Raw genomic sequence first — 14,382 nt, 5'->3', positions numbered from 1 at the left:
AGTCACTTAAATGGACAGAATTTGAAGGCATGCAAGTAAACAGGCCATTCCTCGTGACTCAGAAGGGACAGGTTTGTCTGTATTCCACGTTAGAAACATAATACCAAATTAGCATTCGTAGCAGAAAATAAGAGAACGTCCTGGATCTATAATTCATCTGTATGTTAAAGTCTCCACGTAAAATTGCCATAAAATTTGTCAGATTAAAGCAATGGAGTATGCGGGGCAGGAGGGGACAGTAGGGTTAAAAATGTTGGAAAAATGCATTACAGGCCAAGATAGGAAAGCTCTGAAAGCCCTTTCCTGAAAACTGAGGTCTAAGACTTTGTTAAAATCTACTGGAAACCCACAGCCCTTGTCTCACAAACGGGTACTTCAGGACATCATGCATATGAGGTCTTAAAAAGTACAGGTAAACCACATATAATGAAGTGGTTAATTAAATGCCATTGGTGGATCTTGCTTCATTTTTCATTATCTTTCTGAAGAAGATGTAATTTGAAAGTTCTAATAATATGCAATGCTATGATTTTTTACCTCCCCCCCCGCCCCCCCGAAACACTTGTGGGTTCAGTGAAGACATTAGACTCACCTAAATAACCAGAATATCCTATACCTCCACATTTTCACTATATTCAAATGTTGCTTACTTTGACTCATATGAGGTGTGGGAGATATTAAGACAAAGATAAAATAAAACTTTAGAACTTTATACTTTTCTCTATGTGTATTTCAGAAACTGCTTTCAGATATAAATGAAGTTTTTATATTAAATATGTTTAAATAAATCTGATTATAAATTTGTTATGATTAATTAGGCAAGTTGTCTGTCAAAGGAACTATACAATAATAAAGTTTTATTACTTTTTAAAGTCTGTCTGGTTGTATTAGTGTACTTAATCCTCTCGCCATATCACTTTTTGTGAAGTTACAGACAACAGGATTTTTCAATTGTTTAAAGTGAAGAGTAAGAAACTGAATTCAGTTTGTGATCGGTCTGAGACAGAGGTGAACAAAATGAAATGGAAAAATTAATATTTTATATTGTCACAGAAGTGTCACATTTATTCCTAAATTTTTCACAGCTTATCAAATTCTTTTTTTCATTTCAGCCAATGAAATAAAAGCACGATGCATACCAAATATGAAATTGATGAGAGATTCTTTTGATGCTTTTTTTCCCTTGTAAACCACACTGTTGTTACATTCCTTTAAAAGAATTCCTTTCAAAGGGAATTTGCAGGAACAAACACTGCTGTTGCCCCATATTTCATTAGGAACACAAGATGAAATGTTACCACTGGCCACAATGGTTTGTTTTTCCATAGGAAAGGTAAATTAGAACAACTGAAATCACCTCTGATTTCTAAACCCTGATACAAGATTTTATGGCTTCTGTCCTAGCCATAGTGAAAAAAGTGGAGAACCAGGAGAGCACAATAGACTAGACTAAGCCAAAAAAAAAAAAAAAGTCAGTAAACTTGTGAAAGAGCTTTGAGTAGATCTTTTCCCATGACTCATACTTCCAAAGACATACTCAAATACCAGAAAATTACTTTTGAGATGTAAGAGGTAATGACTACACACTTTGAGAGACAAAACTTTTGGCAAGAGAGAGCAAGATGTAAACACCGCACACCACTTTTCATGCTTATAAAAACTGAAGGTTTCTTGCCAATTCAATATAAGCTCTGCCTGCACTTGTCAATAGTTAATTTCAAACCACAAACAAGGGACAGCTGCAGTTCAGTGGAAGAGGTCTCCTACATCCAGTCTTGTAAACACACCTTTAGGATACTTAGACTGGAACCAAAATCCCGTTGGCTTTAGAAACCATACCTCTGGGCACGGAGATTTGGCCACCTGGTACAGATTAGAAAGTGGCACCAAGGGGGTTAAAATACGCGTTTGTCAGTATCGCTCTAAGTGTGTGACCTTCTACACCTTAAAGCGTAGGAGAGGCTCGCTCTTCTGGCATTCAGTCCTCAAAAGTGAGGAGACAACTCAGAGACATAAAGCAGTACTTCACGCTATATGTCAAGAGGCAAAGGTTACATCACTGGACAGTCTTGGACATATGTTGCAGCAAATGAGGATGAAAATGAAAAAACAAGTGCCAGAGAGAATTAACTGTATTGCCATAGATTTCCTCACATGAAAATTTTGCATTGAGGTTACATATTTTCAGGCTAATTACAACTATATTTTACAATTTTAAAATACAGATTTCATAACAAACCACAAGCAGATCTGCATTTTAATATGTTACTGGAGATAGCATATCAAAGACAAACACCACACCACAGCCCACTCCTTTCAAACTGAGCCTTCCAAAAACAATAAGGGCTTGGAAAAAAAGAGAATTTAGCCTGGATATTGTCAACTAATGCAGAACTATGCTTGTTTAAGAGGTAAACAAACAGCTCATAGTTACAAAAACCCCCTTCCAACTGCAAACTGTTAATTAACGTAATGTGATCTTCTCAAAGGTGAAGACATACTATTACTGCGCAAAGCTTCACCATACAGATGCAAAATGAAATTAAGAGGACGGCTTGGTTTTGCAGCTGCTGATCAGAACCTGATAACAGTCACCATTTTCATGCAGCTGCTCTTAGAGGGGAGAAAAAAAAAAAAGCAGCTATGGGCAACAGATAAGAAAGGAACTAGTCTTGTGCAAAAGGAAGACAGACACAAATTACAGAAGTTAGAAGAGGAGCAGAACAGCAAAGGTATCATCATCCCCATTCTACTGGCAGATGCCAGACAAAAGCCACCTCTCCAAAATATGAGGGGGATAACAAAACGCACGATGCCCGACATCATCTAGATGAATAGAGTTAAAAGCAAACAAGTAATACACCAACTTCACAACAATCCAAAAGTTATAATCCCAAGCGCCTCTCTAAGATGCTCATGCCTCACTGTTATTGTCTCCCAAATTCTTGGGAGGTTCCGTTTAGCTTACACAGCAAGCCTTGAGTACAGACACTCCCTTCCCTGCAACAACACTGGGGACACATCCAAACAGGTGCTCTAACAACAGCCAAGCCTCTCTTGCACGCTTATTTGAGCGCACACGAACTAGTGGCAGAACTCTTAATGCAAAGGTTTGTCTGACGCAGCATGCTGTTTCTGAAAGGCTTAGCACAGATTTCTAGAGAACAAGCATAAGAAGATAGGAGGTGTGAATGATGCTGAGTATTTTCCTCAACTCCGGCCACTAGAAATTTAGCGATTCCTAAAACGTGCATGCCCAGAACCATAGGCTGCACCCAAACCCATGTAAATAAATCCTTATCCCCCATGGGATTGTGCAATTTACTTTTGAAACCACTATGGTTTTGTCTTTCAAACTATCTTTTTGCAGTAAGTTCTGCAACTTAGTACTTTACTTTCTTCACCCCTTTCATCACATCCCTTCTGCAGATTGATTAGTCCCAGTCTTATTTAGCCCTTCTTCTCTGAGAAGCCAGCCCAAGCCTGACATTCTTCTCCATGCCTCTTCCTCTTCTACTACATCTTGGAACAGGGTCCAGAATGGCACACAATATTCAAGATGGGGATCTATAACGTGGAATATTCGAGCCTTCTCTTTTGTCCTCTACTACTTTTCCATAATAATTTATAACAATTTATTTGTTGTGTTTTGGTTTGTTTTTTTGTTGGGTTTTTTTTTTTTTTTTTTAAACTAGCACTGAGCAGGTGTTTGCAGAAAACTACCCAAAACAAACCCAATGCCTTTTTCCTGAGCAGTGACAGTAGTCAGGAACCAGTCATTGTCCAGGCACGGGTTTATATTTTGCTACAGGCATAGTTTTGCATAGAGGTCTGTTTTGTCCCCTCCTCACTACTTGGCATTCATCCACACTCAAAGTAATCTCTCATTTTAATCATGAAATCACTCAGTATTTTCAGCTACGTCTGCAGGAGCCCCAGGGACCCTCCCGCCTTTCCTGTACCCTCAGGCACCAACCGTGTCCTCTCCTAAGCCAAGTGACCAAATGGTTAATAAGAAGCGTCCCACTTGAATAAACAAACGAACAAACACCAGCAACAACAATTCCTTAAAGTGTTAACTGCAAAAATAACAATGTAATTGTAACTGACTACACCTCAAGTATCCCAGAGGGAAAAATATGATCTGCAAAACTGATTGGGGGGGGGGGGGGGGGGGGGGGGCGGGCGGCCAGGGGAGAAATAAATAGATCAGTGCTAGAAGTTGTAATTTTTTTTCAAAAGTCCCTTCTATACTTTCACTGCTTTATAGTCCCCTGCACATACGCTCCGCAAGACTTCACGTCAGTTGTCCAGTGCAGGTTGCCTCATGTTCCTTTTTTTGCCTATGACCAGTGGTGTTTTGCTCCAAGTACAGATGTACTAGCAAGCTTGAACTGTAAACACTATTAAGCTTTTCCAGTCTTAACTCTGCACTACATCAAATATTTCACACGAGACACCAGCCCCAGACAGTGATACTGCAATGCAAACGTAACATATAACAGTTTCCAGTAATTTTTCCACCTCTGCTTCAGCAATAACACAGCAAATTTTTCTTAGAATTGCAGTGTAGTGGCACAGTTTATAGATTTTCAAAATAAGGGTTCTAAAAAACCTAGACATGTTCCTATTTTTTTAATCTGAGTATATGCATTTACAGCACTTACATTTTCAAATCAAACAAAAGTTCTGGCTTCCTTTGAAATGTCACTATAAATATTTGTAAGAAGAAAAAAAAAATCTGAATTTATTGTATATTTCACCTAAAATACTGGTTTGCTCTGTGTTTCTGAAAGAGTGTTCAGAAGGTATAGGTCACTCAGGAAAAAAAGATACACTTTACTTACATCCTTCCAGAATACGTTGTTATATTGATGCAGCACACAAAACAACAGCGCTACCAAGAATAATCTGTGCATACCCCAGCATTAGAACAGGCATCCCCCAAAGACACCTGGGAGGAGAAAGGGGTGGGCAAATGCCCAGACTTCTTCAAATTATGGGGTGCCGATCACTGTGATACCCTGCTGCTGGTGTTGAAGCCTCCGCAAAACTCTAAACAGTGTGTGTGTGCACGCTAACTTTATCTTTTCAAATAAAGTTAACCACTTCTGGATTCTGTTTCCAGGAAATAGTTCGATGTTCTTCAGCCACCTTATGTTGTTTTTGCAAATACGTCACCTTTCTGTACACCAAGAATGTAGGTTTTAAGCACGGACTAACAGTGGTAGTACTGGGTGAAACATCAGCAATAGGTAACTACAACTCGGCAGTAAACAGTCCTGCAGCAGCTGGCCGGCTCGGCTGTCAATGTCTACCTTCAATTCCTAAAAAACCCCACCACTTTCTCATGTCCTTAATGTCTCTTTTCCTTATATTTTGTATAGGTGTTAATTTTAAATGCCACTTTGAAACATTGCTCTTATAAAATCTACATTTCTTCCAGGACACTGTTGCCGTGGACATAATTAACAGCGGAAGACACACACACACACACACGTACCCTTAGTAATATTTCTCTACTCAATTAAGCTTTTCAACCCTACACCGATTTTTATCTTGATTACCATGTCACATTTACAGTAGTATGGTCCATAGTAGCCATTTTTTCCTTCTGTAGATAGTTTTTCTGTTTCTTTGATTACTTACAGCACCAAATGTATTTACATGTTTACAATGATACTGTTAGGAAGACAGCAGCATTACTGGTTGCACTGGACATATGTTATAGGCTATTGAATTATTTTTGCTTTTGAATGTCTTCCCTTCTCAGAGCATAAGCATCCATGTAAAGATAAACTTGTAATGCCAACCAAAAGCGCAACTAATCAGAACATAAAATTCTACTACTGAAAGCGGGCAATTGTTACAACAGAAAATGGCATTTCTCCATCCTCAAGTTAAACAGGTTTACCTTGGTCTATTTTAAGTCACATCAGTGTAAATAAAAGAAAGTCTACATAATGCTAGACCTAACACTTGTTAAGACCACGGGCATGGTCTTAAGACATGTTAAGACAAGGATAACATTAATAATGTGTAATTTAGCAACAAAGCTCTTAAAAAGTCTGATTACTTCCTACTACCTTCAAAAAGGACCTTTGCATTTTTATGCATAGGGTATTAAGCAAACTTTCCACATGCTGTCTTACAGTGGAAAAAAATGCTTCCCTCCTAAGTTTTTGGAAAGCCTCTTGCAGTACATCTCCATTCTTCTTATGTCACTGGAAATATACAAATAAACACTCCTCAGACAAGCAAATTCTTTTTCTCCTTTATCATGGCATCAAGATAAATTAGGATTGCTCTCTTCTCCCCTTTCACTTCAGTTTTAGACTTATTTTGGAGTGATTTTTCTTCCATTGAATCTATAATCAAGATACTACTGACAAACAGAAAACAGCGCATATGATCATTCTCACCATTTTAGCTGTTATTCAAGGTGGCCGTAAGAAAAAAAAAAATTCCCAAGCGCCTCTGATATTACTCCAGTCAAAAAATCCCAGCTATATTTCATACTAGCACACACCAAATTATTTGACAGGAGAAGCAGAGTCAGTCATATTTCTTTTTCTCACAAATGAATACAAATAAGAAAAACCTTTGCCAGGTTACAGATTCCTATTTGAGGCCTTTTAACACTGGGAACATTTCATAAGGAAGAACTCGCCTATCTTGTCCTTTGATATTCTTGGAGCTGCAGGTTGCGATACCACAGCGTTTGTTCGAAACGCTCTCAAATTCGAGAGCTAAGTAAGGACATCTCTTGGGGCTCATCTATAGAGGAAAGCTATTGCAAAATAGGCTAAGGTTTAAACTTGAAGTATATCCAGCTATTTCACACTAAATATAGAATGTGTTCACCTTAGGAGTAAGAGCACTTCATTACAATTTAATCCAATCCCCAAAGCGATCTAAAAAATGGCTCTTCCTGTGGAATTAAGAGTGCTCCAATGTAAGACTAGCCTAGAACGGATACTGCCAAAAGACATCTCGGGCAGTTTCCTGTATAAACACAAACATATACATGCCATGCACACATGGCACAGTTTTTATGTCCTTACAAGAATTTTCTGAAACATTTTAGCGAAATTATTAATGAGATTTAGATAGATGGGTATAGCACCACTATGTTGGCAGAATACACGTCAATAAGTATTCACATTTCATTCTTATGACATAGATGAGGCTTTACATACCAGAATCTGCAAGAGCTCCATTCACTACTGCCCACAGAAACATTTAGATTTCAACACAGAAAAGTGGTAGGCAAACAGGGCTAGAGGACTGTCAGAGGTTCAGGACCCCAGCGTGTACGTACTGAGCTTTACAGGAGAGCGTCTGGAGTGAGCATCCCTGCTTTGAAGAAACACTCTTTTTACATATCTACCTCAGGGAGCCACGTGTGCCTTTCCAGCCACTCCCTGACATCTGTCATTAATAGAAGATGTCCCAACCTCCTGTGGGACATTCAACAACAGGTTCATTAAGAGGTGGGCAATGACTAGATTCCCTGAAGCCTTACGAGCTTGCAGCACAGAGGCCATCTTCCAGTACACAAGTGCATGCAGCTGCGTGCCTTAACACCCTGTGCTGGTTTTGGCTGGGACAGAGTTAATTTTCTTCATAGTGGCTGGTATGGGGCTACATTTTGGATTTGTGCTGGAAACAGTGTTGATAACACAGGGATGTTTTTGTTACTGCTGAGCAGTGCTTACACAGAGCCAAGGCCTTTGCTGCCTCTCACACCACCCCACCAGCGAGTGGGCTGGGGGTGCCCAAGGAGTTGGGAGGGGGCACAGCCAGGACAGCTGACTTCAACTGACCAGAGGAATATTCCATACCATATGATGTCATGCGCAGCATATAAAGCTGGGGGAAGAAGGAGGAAGGGGGGCAGGGGACAGCACGTTCGAAATGATGGTGTTTGTCTTCCCAAGTAACCATTACATGTGACAGAGCCCTGCTTTCCGGGGGATGGCTGAACACCTGCCTGCCCATGGGAAGTGGTGAATGAATTCCTTGTTTTGCTTTGCTTGCATGCACAGCTTTTGCTTTACCCATTAAACTGCCTTTATCTCAACCCACAAGTTTTCTCACTTTTACTCTCCGGATTTTCTCCTTCATTCCACCGGGGGCGCGGAGGAGTGAGCAAGCAGCTGTGTGGTGCTTAGTTGCCGGCTGGGGTTAAACCATGACAGTCCTTTTTGGCGCCCAACGTGGGGTTCAAAGGGTTTGAGATAATGACAGATTTGATTGGAATGCGTTAGATCGAATTTATAGCTGTTATTGCTGTTTAGCTATTAATTGGCAAGCTCCTGTGCTTGCCATGGGGCTTGCTTGCCTTACTGTATAGTAGAGTCCAGTGCTCATTAGTGGCTGCTTTTTGCTTTCGCTGCTCGCTGTACTGCTTATCATGCTACTGCGCTGTGCCTGGGAACGTTTTGATAACAGCAATGGCGATGCGCCTGGGCTGGCAGATGGCCAGGGCATCGCTGCCGTTTCTGTGCTGCTGGACTGGACCGGACCGGCTGGAACTCCTGTGTGCACTCGAGTCGAAGGGACTGTGACCTGTGGGTGAGTCCATGTGGGAGCAGGACACCTCGAAGCGTCTGTGGCCAAGAATAAGTCCACACCGGAGCAGGTACATCTCGAAGCATCTGTGGCTGTGGTTGTGTCTGTGCCGCAGCAGGTATGCCTCTGAAGGGACTGTGGCCCAAGTATAAGTCTACGCTGGAGAAGGTACACCTTAAAGCATCAGTGGCTGTGGATAAGTCCATGCTGCAGCAGGTATACCTTGAAGCATCAGTGGCTGTGCAGGAGGTCATGCTGGAGCACCTCAAAGCGCGTGGCCATGGATGAGACCACAACAGAGCGGGTTTACTTCTGAAGGGACTGCAGTCTGTGGGTAAGTCCAAGCCAGAGCAGGGGCAAGGGGAGGAGTTCACTGCAATGTTAAACCTGATGGTCTGGTCAAAGGGACCAGGGGTGCAGACTGCAATGGAAATACCTTTAAATTGTTGTAACCCGGGATTTGAGTTGCATGCTATAGGAATTACTACAGCAGGAACCACCTGAACCAGTGGAGGAGAAGCCTTACAAGAAGCAGTGCAAGTGCAGCAGTGACCCAACCTGAGCTGGCTTTGGCACCCAGTAACTCCACGCTACACACCATCTCCCCTGTCCTGAGCAACCACCATAACAGATGGAGCCCAAAGTCCATTGAGTTCTTTCAGTCCATGACATTTTATGGATATTTATGGACATTTTACAGACATTTCACAGGGGTGGTCTATACACTAAAGGGAATAATATCTGTATATTATATCAAAGGATGGGAAGTGGGGGTGGTGGTTAATGAGGTTGTATTGAATAGTGTGGTACCTGAGCATGATGTAAACGGTATGGAATAAGGGGTGGAAAACATGCTGGGTTTGGCTGGGATAGAGTTAATTTTCTTCATAGTAGGTAGTACAAGGCTATGTTTTGGACTTGTGACCAAAACAGTGTTGATAATAGAGAGATGTTTTTGTTATTTAAGCAGTGCTTACACAGAGCCAAGGCCTTTCTGCTTCTCACACCACCCCAGGAGTGAGTAGGCTGGGGGTGCACAAGAAGTTGTGAGGGGACACAGCAGAGACAGCTGACCCTGACTAACCCAAGGGACATTCCATACTATATGACATCATGCTCAGCACATACAGCTGGGGGAAGAAAGAGGAAGAGGGGGGAATATTTGGAGTGATGGCGTTTGTCTTCCCAAGTCACCATTACATGTGATGGAGCCCTGCTTTCCTGGAGATGGCTGAATACCTGCCTGCCCATGGGAAGTGGCAAGTGAATTCCGTGCTTTGCTTGCATGTGCGGCTTTTGCTTTACCTATTAAACTGTCTTTATCTCAACCCACAAGTTTTCTCACTTTTATTCTTCCCATTTTCTCCTTCATCCCACCCAGGGTGGGGTGGGAAGGGGGAGTAAGTGAGCAGCTGTGTGGTGCTTAGTTGCCAGCTGGGGTTAAAGCACAACACACGGCCAGCTATACCCTGTACTTGGGTAGCCTGCAATACATAACGCTGCTGGCTGCTACTAACACAGGCCATCTGTTCTGCAGCAGCACCCCCTTATCAGAAATTACCGACCTTGACAGAAATAACTGGCTGGGGTGGGAAGGAGAAGCACAAAGGAAGAGTCTCTCGAGTCTTCACTTGAGTCTTTTGTGTACCTCTTAGAGATGAATGGCACATTCAGAAATGCACATGGCCAAGCAGGTTCTTACTTTTGATTTGGAGGTACTCAACGGAAAGTTGTCTCCACTGGAGAATCAAGGATTTGAGCCAAGAAGATTTCTTAAAGACCCTGCTTTTAGGCAAAGCACGGAACTGCTATTTACACCACATCCAAAGAGGTATTCACAAATTCTTCTAGAGGCAATCTGTCCCCCAGTTTTACCACTGGGAAAAAAAGGCCACATTGAAAGCAGGATGATGAAAGGTATCTTTGGGTATCCCATGCAAGAGGTGCTGGATACTTAGATGCTCCGAACTGAGTGATTCGGAACAGCATATCACCTTGACAAATTTGTCCTTTTATATTGTTGAAGAGGAATAAATCCCAAATATGATCTACTGGCAACAGCTGAAATGAGGCATGATGGAAGGAGTAAGTAAATATAACCTGTGCTCTCAAGCTGAATCTGATCTCTCCTGTTTGTTTTTGGCAACACTAACTAGGATCAGTGGGTCTCTGAGGACATGCCTGAACTGGACAACTCATGGAAAATATCCATAATTCTTTACTCTTCCTATATTAAATAATAATTGTAAACAAACAAAAACCCCAAAACCCCAGAGAAAGTCCTAAAGTCAAAAGTAGGAGACTACTGAGACTAAAAGAGTTGGATCAGATGCTTTGCATGAGAAAAACTTACATGATATCTTCCCTCAATTACGCTTTGTCCTGTATCGCTGCAGGCAACTACTAGAAAACACAGGAGGTACTTGTCTTCACATCCTCTTGCCCCACAGCTTGGCCCCAGTACAAACGGTATGGTTCTCCACGTTGTGGGATTTGCAGAGATAGCAAAGATCTTGAACACGGCCATGAGTCTTGGGAAAACGCCCATCATAAGAACATGTTTTCGTCAAATTTTGAAATCAAGAATAGAGTGGTAAACGAGCATATAAAACCCATACCCAGGGTAAATCACAAGAAAATGACCCAGCCAAAAGCAGTGAATAGAGAAAGCAATGCTCCAATCTCAGCCAGCAGCTGGGAGGAACTAGAGGCTGTGAGCTGCCCTTACACAGCCGGATGGATCGCACACGCACGGGTTGCATTTGCCTGCGTACTCTTCATACTGCTGAGAAAAGCCATCGGCTTCTCTTTAAGACCTTAGGCTTCCATAAATACGGCAACAGTCAAAGAAGTAGAACAGTCTATCGAAGGGAAAGGCCTCACAGACAAAAAACCTAAACTGAAAACTCCACAAAGCACTAATTAAGTAGTTAACACATGCTGCCATACATAGAAAACGGTGCAGAGCTGCTAAAGTGGCTTCCCTCAGGCTGCAGAGCAAGTTGGTATAGAAGCCAGGATTATTACAGTTACAGGTGGTCCCAATCCCCAAAAGCTACTTACCCCTGTAAAAATCTGCTTCCCCCCCCCCCCCCCCCCCAAATCATATGTATCTAGATTAAAGTACAAGTAGCAATATTGATACTATTGCTAGTCAGAAGAGACAGCTAAGGAAGCAATGCAATAAGCCCTATTATATTTAATTGGGACATACTGTTTCAGCAGCACCAATATATTAATATGAAACCACAGCCTCTAAGAGATTACAAAGACTAATATTAGGAGGCTGAAATTTTGAAGAAAAATATTTCAAGAAATTAGGAAGTTACAGATGTGGCAGAGAAGAAAAAAACCCAACCAACAGAAAAACCAATGTGGTTTAAGGCAAATTACAGAACAAGTTTAAAAAAAAAAAGACAAGCCAGTGAAGACCTATGTCAGAGAGTAAGACGTAGCAACTACTATCAACCGTGCCAAAAATAAAGGAGGCTTCGTTAGGTATCATAATGCCTGTTGCTACACAAAAACAAAGAACAAAGTGTATCATATCTGATGCTTTAAAACAAAGTGTGCAGTGGCCTCTGAGAGAATTTTGTAGCTTGTGTAGCTGGCAATAGGAAAGTAAGGTTTATTTGACTATTTGGAGGTGGAGGTAGGAGCACAGCTTTTCACAGGAGTCATACTGGTGTGATCAGAGCTCATGAGTCAATTTGTAGATTTTTTTTTTCTTAAGATATTATCACCGCAAGTGCATGGAAGGACTTGGGCCCACAACCTGGTAATTTGAGAAAGCGGGGGTGGGGAATATCTCCATTCGAATTTTGGGCTTCGGAATTGTTGCAATTCCAATTGCTGCAATTCCAAAGCCCAGCACTGGTGCCCCAGATGTTCAGTGGGAAGTTCCTAAAGCTGTGCTCTGACTTACATTTACTAAGAGGTGGTTCATGGGTAACAGGCTCTGAACATCTTTAGATGCAGTAGGTGCCGAAAATGCTGAATCTCGCCTTAGGAAACAACCCATTAAGAATACACAGAGAAGTCAAAAATATCAGAGGAAGTCACTAAATAAAAAGACAGAAGAATTACTATTAAGTAAATCAAAGATCACATACACACAAATAACAGGACTAGTACATAACTAGTCACAATTGCGAGCTCAATTTTAATTTGGAAACCATTTAAAACATGTCATAGATGAGACAAAATGATAGATGAACTACACAACTGGTTGTTCCCTGAAACCTGCCAGAAACCCACCTGTTCAAGTCAGATTCCAACCACTAAACAAACAGAATAAAGAAAATAGAAACAGGACAGTATCAGCAAATGGAACTGAAATTTAGTTTCTACCAAGATGAATGCTGTGTGATTTTTAGATGTGTTATGTAAAAAGATATTTCATTAAATACTTTTTAGACAAATAGCAAGACACCCCAGTCATAAGGAGAGGGTGTATAAATGGAACTAAACTTATACAGTAATTGAATTATTTTCTTCAGGAGTGAGATGTAGCTTCAATAAACTCCACATGGTTAAACAGGTCAATAGGAACTGAGGGGAAAAATAGAATATGCTATACTTACAAGAAAATAGGAAGTAAAGAACACTGGGAAGAATACAGGGAGATGCTAAAACAGATAAAGAACGGGTATTAGAAATGCAAAGTAAAACTCTAAAGTTTTCATAGTTACAGATGCTAAACACAAATTATTTTTCCAGTGATTAAAAAAAAAGAGAGAAGAGAATTAGACCAAAAATAAAAGAGTGAAATGTAGTGTAAGTTACAAAGTCAATTAAAATATTAGTGGGGAAAGCAGCATGCCATAAGAAACCAGAAAATATTTATAATGAGTATGAATATATTGTACATATAACAAATGACAGACTAAAAGGCTTGAACATGGCAAGATTGCTGACTTACAGTAAAAAAAGAGAAACAGACAAATGTGATAGTCTATGTGGGAAATGTATCGTAGTAAGTGAAATACCTCTGAGGCTTGCTCAAAGACTAGCAAATTTGGAAGTTACCTTGAGTAATAAAACTTGTATTGATGTAGTTTCAGAAAGAGTTGGAAAAAAAAACTTTAAGAAAAAAAAAAAAAGGCCTTAAACCTCTGCAGTTTATTTCAGTTTATAAACAAGACCACTCTCAAAGTCATGTTTCAAAAGTGTCCTTCCAATTAAAATCTACTGAGGATCCAAAGCAATACTCAGGAGAGCTGTACTGGATACTGCAGAGAAATTTCATCTTCTTACAAGAATTCATTCCTTACTTGTCATATATTTTACCAATATTTTGCAGTTTCATACCATTACAAAACATGCATCAGAAGCCTTCCTATCATGTACACATACATCTAATGTAAATTTCAGGATTTAAAAATAATATCTCAACACAGGAGCAACCCTATTTTGCTCAGCATCAAAGCTGTATACATAGAATTATTCTTAGTATTATAAAGTTGGAAATACATTGAAAAGTAAAATTAATTTTAGATAGAAATTTTTTTACTTTATAAGAGCCTAAAACATGAAAGTTCCTATTGATGCCAAAAAGTGGAAATTAGTAACAACAAAGATTTCAGGGTTATTGCATGGTAAGAATGGTAACATTCTCTGTCATTGGGAGTTTGATACACAGAGTTATTCTGTGATCAAATGGAGATGCTGAGTTTATTACACATTGCTATAAGGTCAATAGTTAACTGAAACAAAGATATCACTTATAGTTTTCTATTCTGTTATTATCTATACATCAACATATTGACGATTAAAAAACACCTTGTCCATTTTTAATTACTACAGTCA

At 40.4% G+C, this 14,382-nt stretch overlaps 1 protein-coding gene across 1 annotated transcript in view; it reads right to left on the bottom strand.

Moving 5' to 3' along the window:
- Nucleotides 1-14,382, bottom strand: part of CDYL (chromodomain Y like) — a 111,009-nt gene that overhangs the window by 13,674 nt on the left and 82,953 nt on the right. The window lies entirely within an intron of this gene.

The sequence above is a fragment of the Grus americana genome, chromosome 2, assembly GCF_028858705.1.
Source record: "Grus americana isolate bGruAme1 chromosome 2, bGruAme1.mat, whole genome shotgun sequence".
NCBI classification, from domain to species: domain Eukaryota; kingdom Metazoa; phylum Chordata; class Aves; order Gruiformes; family Gruidae; genus Grus; species Grus americana.
Note: the sequence above shows the minus strand (reverse complement) of the source record. Positions and strands in the feature narration are given on the sequence as shown.